Source organism: Solanum tuberosum, unplaced genomic scaffold (genome assembly GCF_000226075.1).
Source record: "Solanum tuberosum cultivar DM 1-3 516 R44 unplaced genomic scaffold, SolTub_3.0 scf00145, whole genome shotgun sequence".
Lineage (NCBI taxonomy): Eukaryota > Viridiplantae > Streptophyta > Magnoliopsida > Solanales > Solanaceae > Solanum > Solanum tuberosum.
In genome coordinates, this window is record NW_006239069.1 from 456,042 (window position 1) to 468,920 (window position 12,879).

Here is a 12,879-nt window from a genome sequence, read left to right on the forward strand (position 1 = left end):
CTATTCCTATTCTAATAGAATTGTATAAACCTATTCATATTCTAACACTCCCCCTCAAGCTAGTGCATACAATTCATGTACGTAGCTTGTTACAAATGTAATTAATACGAGGACCAATGAAGAGCTTGGTGAGATATCTGCAAGTTGATCAGCCGACTTCACAAATTTGACCGTCAATCTCAATGTGCTTGTCTTCTCATTAAATATTGGATTTGACGCATAATGTCAGTCAATCTCAATGTGCTTAATTTTCTCATGAAATACTAAATTTGATGCATAATGTCAATAAAACACAGAGTGATAAAATTACAGTGTTGAACTTCCCAAACTAAACTTGCAAAGACTGTTTCAGACCATAGAGTGACTCACATAATCGACATACAAGGCACTAAATTCCCCCGAGCAACAAAGTGCTCAAAATCTAGTATAAAGTAAAGTATATATATCGTGTTGGAATCAATAGATGAGTCTATATTAAACAAGAAAGTCACCAAAAATTGGCCGAAACATGCTCATACGCCGGAGTATTAGATTTGATGGCTGAAAGTGGTCATAATCTAAGAAATAAAATTATATGGGTAGGGTCGGAATAATGGCACGACCCAACTAGAAAATAGAAATTATTTAGGAAAGGTCGGATTGATGGCACGACCCTATTGGAAAAGAGAAATAATATGGGTAGGGTCAGAGTGATGGCACAACCCTACAGAAATCAGATTTGAGGAGTCACCGGAAAGACGAATGGAACTATGCAAATCAAATAAATCAAATCTTAGGAGTCACTGAAAAGACACACGGTGCTATGCAACTTAGATGTGAGAAAGTAGTTCGGAAAAATCCACGATACTACACAAATTAAATATGAAAAGTAGTCCAGAGAGATGCACGGTGCTACACAAATCAAATATGCAAAAAAAGGTAGTCACCAGAAAGATGGAACGGTGCTACACAAATTAAATATGAAAAATTAGTCACCGAAAAGATGGCACAGTGCTACACAAATACCGACAGATATGGGGTGGACATAAAACAGTCCTAGAAAATCACCGGAAATTGACGCACGGTGACCTGTTTAACTGAGTTTTCTTCCCTTGAATATGTTCATGCATATATCATTGATCCTACTTTTGTTAACATAATCATTGGCCAGACGGACAACATATATGGGTAATAGCCACCCGTCGGCTGCGAAAGCTCTTTGATTCTCTACCAAGATCGTAGAGGCTCTGATACCATGTGAGAAATATAAGAGAAGAATATTATTGAATTGCTGTTGTGTGTACATTATTACATTGAGATCATATTTATAGACAGTAGAATACAAACCTTTACCTACTAATACTATTTACTATTCCTATTCTTATTCTAAATAGGATTGTATAAACCTATTTCTATTCTAATAGGATTGTATAAACCTATTCATGTTCTAACATTTATGATGAGACACCTACTTTAATCAAGAAGATGATTAAATTATCAATTTTCCATTGGTTAGAATGGACAACGTGTGTGACATGTTGAACTTTTGTCTAATGAATTGAAAATGTGAATTCAATGTTGATTAGGCCAAACACATGTGTTGTGAAAATTCCATATAATTCGTATGGTATTGAGAATAACTTGTACATTACTCAAAGAGAACAATGATATAAATACATGGAGAGAATAAGCCAACTATGGTAACGAAATATTCAAATCCCTAAAATCAACTATATTATCTATATTCATTATTATACAGATTCTGTAGCACTCCCCCTCAAGCTGGAACATAGATATTGATCATGCCCAGCTTGTTACAAAGGTAATCAACTCGAGTTCCATTCAACGCTTTTGTAAACAAATCAGTTAGTTGGTCTCTTGTCTTCACATAGCCAAAGGAAATCAAATTCTCCTGAATCTTCTCACGAATAAAACAACAATCAACTTCAATATGTTTAGTTCTTTCGCGATACACCGGATTTGAGGTAATATGAAGAGAAGCTTGATTATCACACTAGAGTTATGCTAGGGTATGATGTTTCAACCCAATTTCAGATAAAAGATGATGTATCCACATATAGACTGTAACATAGCTCTATATTCAGATTGTGCATTGGATCGAGATACAATACCTTAATTCTTACTCCTTTATGATACTAGGTTCCCTCCAACAAAAACACAATAGACTGTAGTAGATCTTCTATCAATTTTGGATCCAGCCTAGTCAGCATCTGCAAAACACTCCACACGAGTATGACCGTGATTGCTATACAATATGCCAAGTCCAGCATCTCCAAAACACTCCACACGAGTATGATCGTGATTGCTATACAATATGCCAAGTCTAGGAGCTCCTTTTAAGTAACATAGGATCTGTTCCAAAGCTTCCTAATGTTTGATCGTAGGTGCAGACACGAATTGGCTAACAACACTTATCGCAAAAGCAATATCTGGACGAGTCACAATAAGGTAGTTTAACTTCCCAACTAACCTTCTATATCTCTCGAGATCATCAAAAGAATCACCATCATCTTTCATAAAATGCACATTGGGAACCATTGGAGTACTACAGGGTTTGGCTGCTAACTTTCTGATATCTGCAAGCAGGTCAAGGATATACTTCTCTAAGACAGAAGAATTCTCTTCTTGCTTCTGTTTACTTCTACTCTCAAAAAGTATTTCGACGGACCCAAGTCATTTGTATGAAACCTAGTATGCAAGAAAGATTTGAGGGAAGAGATTCCCACATAATCACTTACTGTGATGACAATGTCATCAACATATACAACAAGGAGGATAGTGCCAGATGTTGGTTGTTGGTAAAAGAACGAGTGATTACATTTGCTCATTTTCATCCCAAAATTCTGAACTACCTTATTGAACTTTCCAAACCAAGCTCGAGGACTCTGCTTCAATCCATACAAGGACTTCTTCATATGACAGACTCCCCATACTCCCCCTGAGCAATAAAACCAGGTGGTTTTGCTCCATATACACATCTTCTCGAAGACCACCATGAAAGAATGCATTCTTAATATCTAACTTATGGCCCCCAAGCCTAGCTCAAGTGGCAAAAAATGGAGGATTTGTGGCTTAGGTCGCAGGTTCAAGCCCCACACCATGCAAAGCGAAGCCTGGTATTTAAGTGGAGAAGGGTAGAGGGGCGGGTCCATTATCCACCGAGTTTAGAAGACTGTGATTGGTCCAAAGGGCAGGTCACAGACGGATTTCTAGGTCATCGAAAAAAAATAAAAAAATATCTAACTTATGTAAAGGCCAATTCTCAGAAGCAACTAGAGAAATGAATAAGCGGACATAAATGACCTTGGCAACTGGGGAGAATGTGTGAATAATCTTCCCCATATGTTTGAGCATACCCTTCAGCTACAAGTCTAACTTTAAGTCTTGCTATAGTTCCATCTTAACTTTCACTATGAAGACCCAATTACATCCCACTAATTTCTTTCCCTTGGGTTAATCCACTAAATCCCACATGTGATTTTCTTCTAAGGCATGTATTTCGTCAAGCATTGCATCAGACCATCCAGAATGATTCAAGGCCTTTTGGGTATAGAAATAGAGTCTAGAGAAGTAATCAATCAAAGATCTAGACATAGAGGATAAGTGGCCATAGGAAACAAATTACTAATGGAATACCAGGATTTGAAACTATGTGTACCTTTGCGAAGAGCAATAGGGAGGTCAAGATCTTGTGGAGGATCAGATGAATGAGGATCTAATGACAAAGGAATTGGTGCAAGACATGTATCATCAACCCCTCGCCTCTTCGAGTAAACTTGAACAATTGGCGGTCTTGCCACATCAAATGGAGAAGGAGCTTCTGAAACAATAGTCGATTGGTCCTTAATAGAAAAATTGAGAGATGGAGGGACAACATCTGATTCTTTTGTCAAAACATGAGTGACCTGATAGACTAACCACTCATTTTTCTCTCCTTGACTTGTAGAAAAAGGAGGTGCATAGAAGAACGGGGTAGTCTCTGAAAATACCACATTAGTTGACACCAAATATTTGCTAAGTTTGGTAGAATAACATCAATACCCCTTTTGAAGGTGAGAATAGCCCAGAAAAACACACTTCAATGCTTTTGCATTCAACTTGGTAACAGATGGTCGAACATCTCGAACATAACATGTGCTTCCAAACACAATAGATTGCATGCACTTAATCAAAAAACAAGTTGGAGAGATCACATCTGCCCAAAGTTGTTTAGGAACCTTCATTTGGAATAAAAGAGCTCGAGCTGTCTCAAGTAAGTGCCTATTCTTCCTCTCAGCAACTCCATTTTGAGAAGGTGTATCGACGTATGAAGACTGATGGAGAATGCCTGTTGTCTCATATGAATTGTCACTCCTTAGAATACGTACCAAAGCATTGAATTGTATTTTGACTTCAACACAGAAGGCACAAAAGTGAGTAAACACTTTCGAGCAGATCTGCATAGAAGAAATCCAAGTCATCCACAAAAGTAACAACATACTTATGCCCAAATTTGGAAATGACAGGATATGGTCCCCAAATATTAGAATGAACTAACTCAAAAGCTGACCTGCTTATTAACCCTTGGACTTAATGAGTTGCGATGACGTTTTGCAAATCGACATGACTCACATTCTTTTTTTTTTGATAACCGAGAAATCCGTCTGTGACCCGCCCTTTGGACCAATCACAGCCTTCTAAACTCCGGAGATAATGGGCCCGCCCCACTACCCTTCTCCACTTAAATACCGGGCTTCGCTTTGCATGGTGTGGGGCTTGAACCTGTGACCTAAGCCACAAATCCTCCACCTTTTGCCATTTGAGCTAGGCCTTGGGGGTGACATGACTCATATTCTAATGAAGAAGTATTATGAAATTGAGGACATTACTTCTTTAATAGTGGTAGAGAAAGATGTCTCAACCGATAATGTGCTTCATATAGAGACACAACAGTAGAGCAGGCAACAAATCTAGGCTCCCATTCATCAAGGAAGTAGAGATTGTTAAATACATGTCCTTTACCAATAACCTGATTCGTCTTATGATCGCGAAACAAACAATGATTGGGAAAGAATGAAATATAACAATTAAAGTCTCCAGTAACTTAGTAACTTGGCTAACAAAAATAAATTAAAGGCCAACTTTGGTAGACTTAATACAAATGATAGAGTAATAGAAAAGATTAGTCTAACCGTCCCATATCCAACACTGTTGCAAGTTGATCCATCAGCTTTGGTAATCAGAGAGGGTGCTCTGTGTGCTTGAAAGCAAGAAAAATATTATGATTACCTGTCATGTGATTTGTGGCACCCGAATCAAAATCCCGTTTATTTGAAGAGGTGATAAGATATGTTTCATTTGATTCAACAAAGGAATTAACTTAAGTGGATCCTTCAAGAATTTATGGTATTGAGAGAATTTAATAAACTCCTCTGCCGAAATTAGGACCATTTTGTTAGATAATGGACTACAAGCACCAACAACTTTAGACCTTTGAATTCTCTAATTATAGTCGGTCATTTTCCCAACAAAAATACTTACTATACCAAAATGAATTGATGGACAACTTTAGACCTTTGAGTTCTCTAATTACAGTCGGTCATTTTCCCAACAAAAATACTTACTATACCAAAATGAATTGATGGAGAAACCAACTAGTCCAACCAGATTATATCTTAAAATTAGACAATACCCAAGATAGACAGTAACCTATTTTGGATCAATAATCAAAGTAACAGTTCTTCCCCACACCAATTCCACTCAAGGCTAGCTATCCAACAAATCAGAGACCCAAAAATAGCTCCTGAAAAATCAGAAAATCATCAAATAAATAGCCAAGTAGAAGTGTTGATTGAAGAGCAAAACTTGATGATGCTACAACAAAATCCCAATGCCAGTAAAAATTGTACGACATGAGTGAACTCGAAACATCAAATATTAGCAGAAATCCCTAGGAAAAAAATGTCAAAACACTACCAGGAGTTGCCCGACACAGAGAGACCACCCGATTATTGGTCAGAAACAAGCAAGTCTCCCAAATCGTAGTGGTCTGTTGAACAAACAACCACCAAATCTGATGCAGCATCACTACTGCAGTCTCACCGGAAAGGGTAATAGTGGAGCGTGACTCTCACACGAGTGACTTCCAGCTGCCGAGATCTAGGAGTTTAAGATGGTGGGAAGTAGCTAAGTGGGTGGTGACAGAGATTTTGGAAATCTCAATCACTTCCGGTGAAGCCACAGTGGATTCTGGCGAAGTCATAGTGACTTCTGGCAAAGAAAAAATACCAACTCAACATTGGCTCTGATACCATGTAATTCATAAGATATTGAGAATAATTTGTATATTACTCAAAGAGAACAATGATATTAATACATGGAGAGTATAAGCTAACTATGGTAACTAAATATTCAAATCCCTAAGAATCGGCTATATTATCTGTGAGAAATATATGGGAAAAATAATATTGAATTGTGTATCTAAATTGTTACATTGAGACCCTATTTATAGACAATACATTGAAATCCTTTTCTAATTAGGATTCCTATTTCTATTCTTCTTCATATTCTAAGTAGGAATATATATACATATTTCTATTCTAACACTCCCCCTCAAGCCGGTGCATACAAATCATATGTACCTAGCTTGTTACAAATGTAATTAATACGAGGACCTGTGAGGGACTTGGTGAAGATATCTGCAAGCTGATCATTTGACTTCACAAATTTCGTAACAATATCTCCTGAGAGTATCTTTTCTCTGACAAAGTGATAGTCAATCTTAATGTTCTTAGTGTTTTCATGAAATATTGGATTTGATGCGATATGAAGAGCCGCTTGATTATCACACACAAGTTCCATCTGATCAACTTTGCCAAATTTTAGTTCTCCCAGCAACTGTTTGATCCAAACTAGCTCACAAGTTGCTGTCGCCATTGCTCGATATTCTGATTCTGCACTAGATCGAGCAACCACACTTTGTTTCTTACTTTTCCACGACACCAAATTACCTCCTACTAAAACACAATATCCGGATGTCAAACGTCTATCAGAGGGTGATCTTGCCCAATCAGCGTCTGTATATCCAGTGATATGCTCATGGCCTCGATCCTCATGGAGTAGTCCTTTACCAGGAGCTGACTTTATATATCGCAGGATACGAACAACTGCATCCCAATGACTATTACAAGGCGAAGTCATAAACTGACTTACAACACTCACAGGAAAAGAGATGTCAGGTCTAGTTACTGTGAGATAATTCAATTTTCCAACGAGTCGTCTATACCTTTCAGGATTACTAAGTGGCTCCCCCTGTCCTAGAAGGATCCATAGGAGTGTCAATAGGTCTACATCCCATCATTCCCGTCTTCTCAAGAATGTCTAAGGCATACTTGCGTTGAGATATAACAATACCTGATCTAGACTGAGCAACCTCAATACCGAGAAAATACTTCAATCTGCCAAGGTCTTTAGCCAAGGTCTTTAGTTTGGAAGTGCTTAAAGAGATGCTGCTTCAATTTGGTGATACCATCTTGATCATTACCAGTAATAACAATATCATCAACGTACACAACCAAATAGATACATCGATTTGTTGCAGAATGTCGATAAAACACAGAGTGATCAGCTCCACTATGAGTCATGCCAAATTGTTGAATAACTGTGCTGAACTTCCCAAACCAAGCTCTAGGAGACTGCTTCAGACCATAAAGTGACCTACGCAATCGACATACAAGGCTACTAGACTCCCCCTGAGCAACAAAACCAGGTGGTTGCTCCATATAGACTTCCTCCTCAAGATCATCATGCAAAAAAGCATTCTTAATGTTCAACTGATGAAGAGACCAATGACGAATGACAACCATAGATAGAAAAAGACGAACATATGCTATTTTAGCCACAGGGGCAAAAGTGTCACTATAATCTAGCCCAAATATCTGAGTATACCCTTTGCCAACAAGGCGAGCCTTGAGCCGATCAACCTGACCGTCTAGATCAATTTTGACTGCATAAACCCAACGACAACCAACGGTAGATTTACCTGCAGGAAGAGAGACAAGCTCCCAAGTACCACTCTTATGCAAAACAGACATCTCATCAACCATAGCCTGCCTCCATCCAGAATGAGAAAGTGCTTCACCTGTAGTCTTAGAAATGGAGATAGAGGACAAAGACGATACAGAGGCATAATTGGGTGATGATAGACGATGATAACTGAAAGTTTAGATACTGCAAAAGTATATTTTATTCATAGTGTTTGTACAATATTTATAAGAGAACAAGTAAAGACCAATTAAACTAATCAATCCCTAATTCTTAGGAAATCCTTGAATCAAGGGATTTCCTCTAAACTATTTTCCTAGAATAATATATTCTAATCCCATATTCACATGAGCAGATTCTCATCAAATCTGCCAGCTTTATTTGTGGAGCAGATTCTAATCAAATCTGCCAGCTTTATTTGTGGAGCAGATTCTAATCAAATCTGCCAGCTTTATTTGTGGAGCAGATTCTAATCAAATCTGCCAGCTTTATTTGTGGAGCAGATTCTAATCAAATCTGCCAGCTTTATTTGTGGAGCAGATTCTAATCAAATCTGCCAGCTTTATTTGTGGAGCAGATTCTAATCAAATCTGCCAGCTTTATTTGTGGAGCAGATTCTAATCAAATCTGCCAGCTTTATTTGTGGAGCAGATTCTAATCAAATCTGCCAGCTTTATTTGTGGAGCAGATTCTAATCAAATCTGCCAGCTCAATGGTGGAGCAGATTATGACTAAATCTGCCTACTCATTCAACACTCCCCCTCAAGTTGGCATGTAAATATCAAACATGCCTAACTTGCTCACAAAGGACTCAAAAGTAGTTCTGAAAAGACCTTTTGTGAAAATATCTGCAACTTGTTCTGTTGTTGGCACAAAAGGAATGCACACACTTCCATCTTCAATCTTCTCTTCAATGAAGTGTCTGTCCACTTCAACATGCTTTGTTCTATTATGTTGAACTGGATTATGAGCAATGCTTATGGCAGCCTTATTGTCACAATACAACTTCATTGGAAAACTCACAGGTCTTCTTAGTTCTTCCAAAAATCTCTTGAGCCACAATATTTCACAAATTCCGTGTGCCATGGATCGATACTCAGCCTCAGCACTACTTCGAGCCACCACATTTTGCTTCTTACTTCTCCATGTCACCAAATTTCCCAAACAAATGTACAATATCCAGATGTAGACCTCCTATCAATAGATGAACCAGCCCAATCTGCATCCGTATAAGCCTCAAGACTTCTTTGCTCATTCTTCTTGAAGAACAACCCTTTCCCAGGTGAACTTTTTAGATACCTTAGGATTAGATACACAACTTCTTGGTGTTCTTCTCGTGGAGAATGCATGAACTGACTGACTAGGCTCACAACAAAGGAAATATCAGGTCTAGTATGTGACAAGTAAATCAACTTGCCTACCAATCTCTGATATTGGCCCTTATAAATCAATTTTCCTTCCTTTACAAATTTCAGATTTGGATCAATTGGAGTTTCAATTGGTCTACAACCACTCATTCCTGTTTCTTTTAACAGATCAAGAACATACTTCCTTTGTGACACTATAATTCCTTTCTTCGATCGTGCAACCTCCATGCCAAGAAAGTACTTTAGCGGGCCTAAGTCCTTTATCTCAAATTCTAAGGCAAGGCGTTCCCTTAGATTTTTTATCTCAACCACATCATCTCCTGTGAGGATAATATCGTCAACATACACTATAAGAACGGTTGTTTTCCTTCCAGTGAATGTCGAGTAAACATTGTGTGATCTGCTTGTCCCTGCACATACCCTTGCTTTTTCACAAATTGAGTAAACCTTTCGAACCAAGCCCTTGGAGATTGTTTTAGACCATAAAGAGATCTTCTAAGCCTACATATCTTTGACTTGTACTTCCCATCAAAACCTGGTGGGGGATCCATATAGACTTCTTCCTCTAGGTGCCCGTTCAAGAAAACATTCTTCATATCCAATTGCTAAAGAGACCAGTCGAGATTTACTGCGATTGTCAACAGAACTCTAATTGAGTTTAGCTTAGCTACTGGAGCAAACGTCTCGAGATAGTCAATAGCATATGTCTGCGTGAATCCCTTAGCTACTAGGCGGGCCTTATACCTTTCCAAGGATCCGTCTGATTTGAGTTTGGTGGTGAACACCCATTTACAACCCACTGGTTTCTTTCCCTCGGGTAAATCCACTAACTCCCATGTCTCATTTGTTTCAAGAGCTCGCAATTCCTCCAAAATAGCCTCCTTCCACTCGGGAACTTGTAGAGCATCATGCACATTTGTTGGAATCTCCACACTAGAGAGTTGTGAAGTAAAGGCTGAATAACTAGGAGACAACTTTTTGTAGGACACAAACATAGACATAGGATATTTAGAAGTAAATCTAACACCTTTGCGTTTCGCAATAGGTAGATCTAGATCTAAGGAATTAGAAATAGAATTAGTTGGAAGAGTACCTTGAATTACAGTGAGGTCTGGTGGGACTGATTTTTGGCAGTGTTGAGAATCTTCGGTCTTTTTTTCTTGAGTTCAGTTCCTTCTCGAATACACCTGCATTTCTGTTTTTTGTTCTCTATTCCCATTTTATTTTTGTCATTTGAAGGCGCTACAGGTTCAAGTTCAATTTCTGAGTTTTTATCATTTAAGTCACTTTGGTCCTTATCATCTCTTGGATCACACTTATTCATATCTTCTCCTACATCTCTCACATCAGTATTTATTGTAATATCAGGCTCTTCATTTGCTTGATATCTAGTTTCCTCAATATCACAAAAAAAAGAATCTTCATCTACATGATACTCCCCCTGAAGATGAGTAGTAAAACAGAGTTGCGACTCAAAGAAAGTTAGGTCCATTGTAACAATTGTCTTCCTAGCATGTGGATCATAACACTTATATCCCTTTTGACTTGGGGCATATCCTACAAAAATACACTTCTTAGCCTGCGGTTCAAGTTTACTACGATTATGGACATGAACAAATGTTGTACAACCAAAAACCCTCAGAGGCAGATCTGTAGTTAACCTAGAACTAGGAAAACTTTCTTTGAAAACTTTAAAAGGTGTCTTAAATTCAAGAGGGTGAGATGGCATCCTATTAATAAGGTAAGTGGCAGTCAAGAGAGCCTCTCCCCAAAGGTGTTGTGGAACTTTACTAGTAAACATTAAAGCTCTCGTTACCTCTAAAAGGTGTCTATTCTTTCTTTCGGCGATACCATTTTGTTGAGGTGTATCTGGACAAGAGCTTTGGTGTACTACCCCAGTTTTTCTAAAAAACTTCCCAATTGTTCATTAAAAAATTCACGGCCATTTTCACTCCGAAAAATCTTGATTTTCTCATTGAACTGTGTTTCCACCATGACATAGAAAGTCTCAAACACATTTTTAACCTCAGATTTGTCCTTCAATAAAAAAACCCAACTCAATCTAGTATGATCGTCAATAAAATATACAAACCACCGTTTCCCAAACATTGTTGAGATTCTAGACGGACCCCAAACATCACTATGAATCATTGTAAAAGGTTTTGAAGCCTGATATCTTTGAGAAGGAAAAGAAGATCGGTGATGCTTAGCCATTTCACAAAATTCACATTGGAATAAGTATGGATTTTTATTTCTAAATAACTGAGGTAACAAATGTCTTAAATAATAAAAACTTGGATTTCCAAGCCTATAGTGCCAAAGCATGACTTTATTCAAAACAAAAGTAGAGTTCAAACAAATAGGATTCAGTTGTAGTGAGTTGTTCCTGTTGTCAAGAAAATAAAGACCTCCTGATTCTCTAGCACTGCCAATCATCTTCCCCGAGACCTTTTCCTGAAATTCACACAAATCGGAATCAAAAATAGCACGACAATTAAGAGAACGGGTTAATTTACTGACAGAAACTAGATTACAAGAGAGCTTTGGAACATGAAGAGTATCATGAAGTATAAGAGATGGTGATAGCTTAATAGTTCCTTTTCCAGCAATTGCAGAGAAGGAACCATCAGCTATCTTGATTTTATTGTTCCCTGCACAAGGAGTGTATGTAGAGAAAAAACGGGAACTTCCAGTCATGTGGTCACTAGCTCCTGAATCTATGATCCAAGAATCTATTTGATTGGAATTGGTACTAAGAAAAGCAGACGATACAGTACCTATTTGAGCAAAAGAACAGGAAGGATTAGAAGAATTTTGTGCATTTGCACGAAATTGTGGAGATTGAAGGAGTTTGTGCAGAATTTCCAATTGTTCCCTTGTAAATGGAGATGTTTCTGGAGAAGGTTGCTGCCCCTGATCAAAATAAGTTGTTTGGAGGGCCTGACCATTTTGAGATTGAAAGCCACAATCATCAACTCCCTTTTTCTTCCAGTTTAGTGGTTTCCATGAATCTTCCAACATGTTTCACGGGTGTGCCAATATTTTTTGCAATGATCACACCATGGCCTTTTGTTTTTGTCCTCTCCATTCTTCACTCTTATAAGAGCTGAAGAGTCTATAACAGGTTTTAGTTCAACATTTAAATCAGGTTTTAACATAACTTTCCTCCTAGTTTCCTCTCTCCTAACTTCAGAAAATGTTTCACGAAGTGAGGGCAGAGGATTTTTTCCTAGGATTCGTGACCTGACCTTGTCAAACTCTCGGTTTAATCCTGCTAAAAAAAGGTAAACTCTCTCATTTTCTTCCTTTTTTTTCTCTTTCACACTATCCACAGAACACTCTCATTCATCATTGTAACACTGGTCTAACTCCACAAGGACACCATTTCATTATAATAAGTAGTGACTTCATTCTCACCCTGCTTAGCTTGCCATAGTTTAATTTTTAACTCAAAAATTTGAGAGGCATTTTCTACATCTGAATATGTCTC

At 38.0% G+C, this 12,879-nt stretch overlaps 1 protein-coding gene and 1 long non-coding RNA gene across 2 annotated transcripts in view; one reads left to right on the top strand and one right to left on the bottom strand.

Annotated features, from left to right (window-relative positions):
- The window catches only part of LOC107061503 (uncharacterized), a 41,395-nt gene that overhangs the window by 9,873 nt on the left and 18,643 nt on the right, over positions 1 to 12,879 (bottom strand). Inside the window, exon 2 of the long non-coding RNA XR_001474021.1 lies at positions 5,172 to 5,268. This is a non-coding gene — a long non-coding RNA (uncharacterized lncRNA). The remainder of the gene's footprint in view (positions 1 to 5,171; positions 5,269 to 12,879) is intronic.
- LOC102585059 (agamous-like MADS-box protein AGL27) overlaps positions 1 to 12,879 on the top strand; it is a 35,116-nt gene that overhangs the window by 9,568 nt on the left and 12,669 nt on the right. The window lies entirely within an intron of this gene.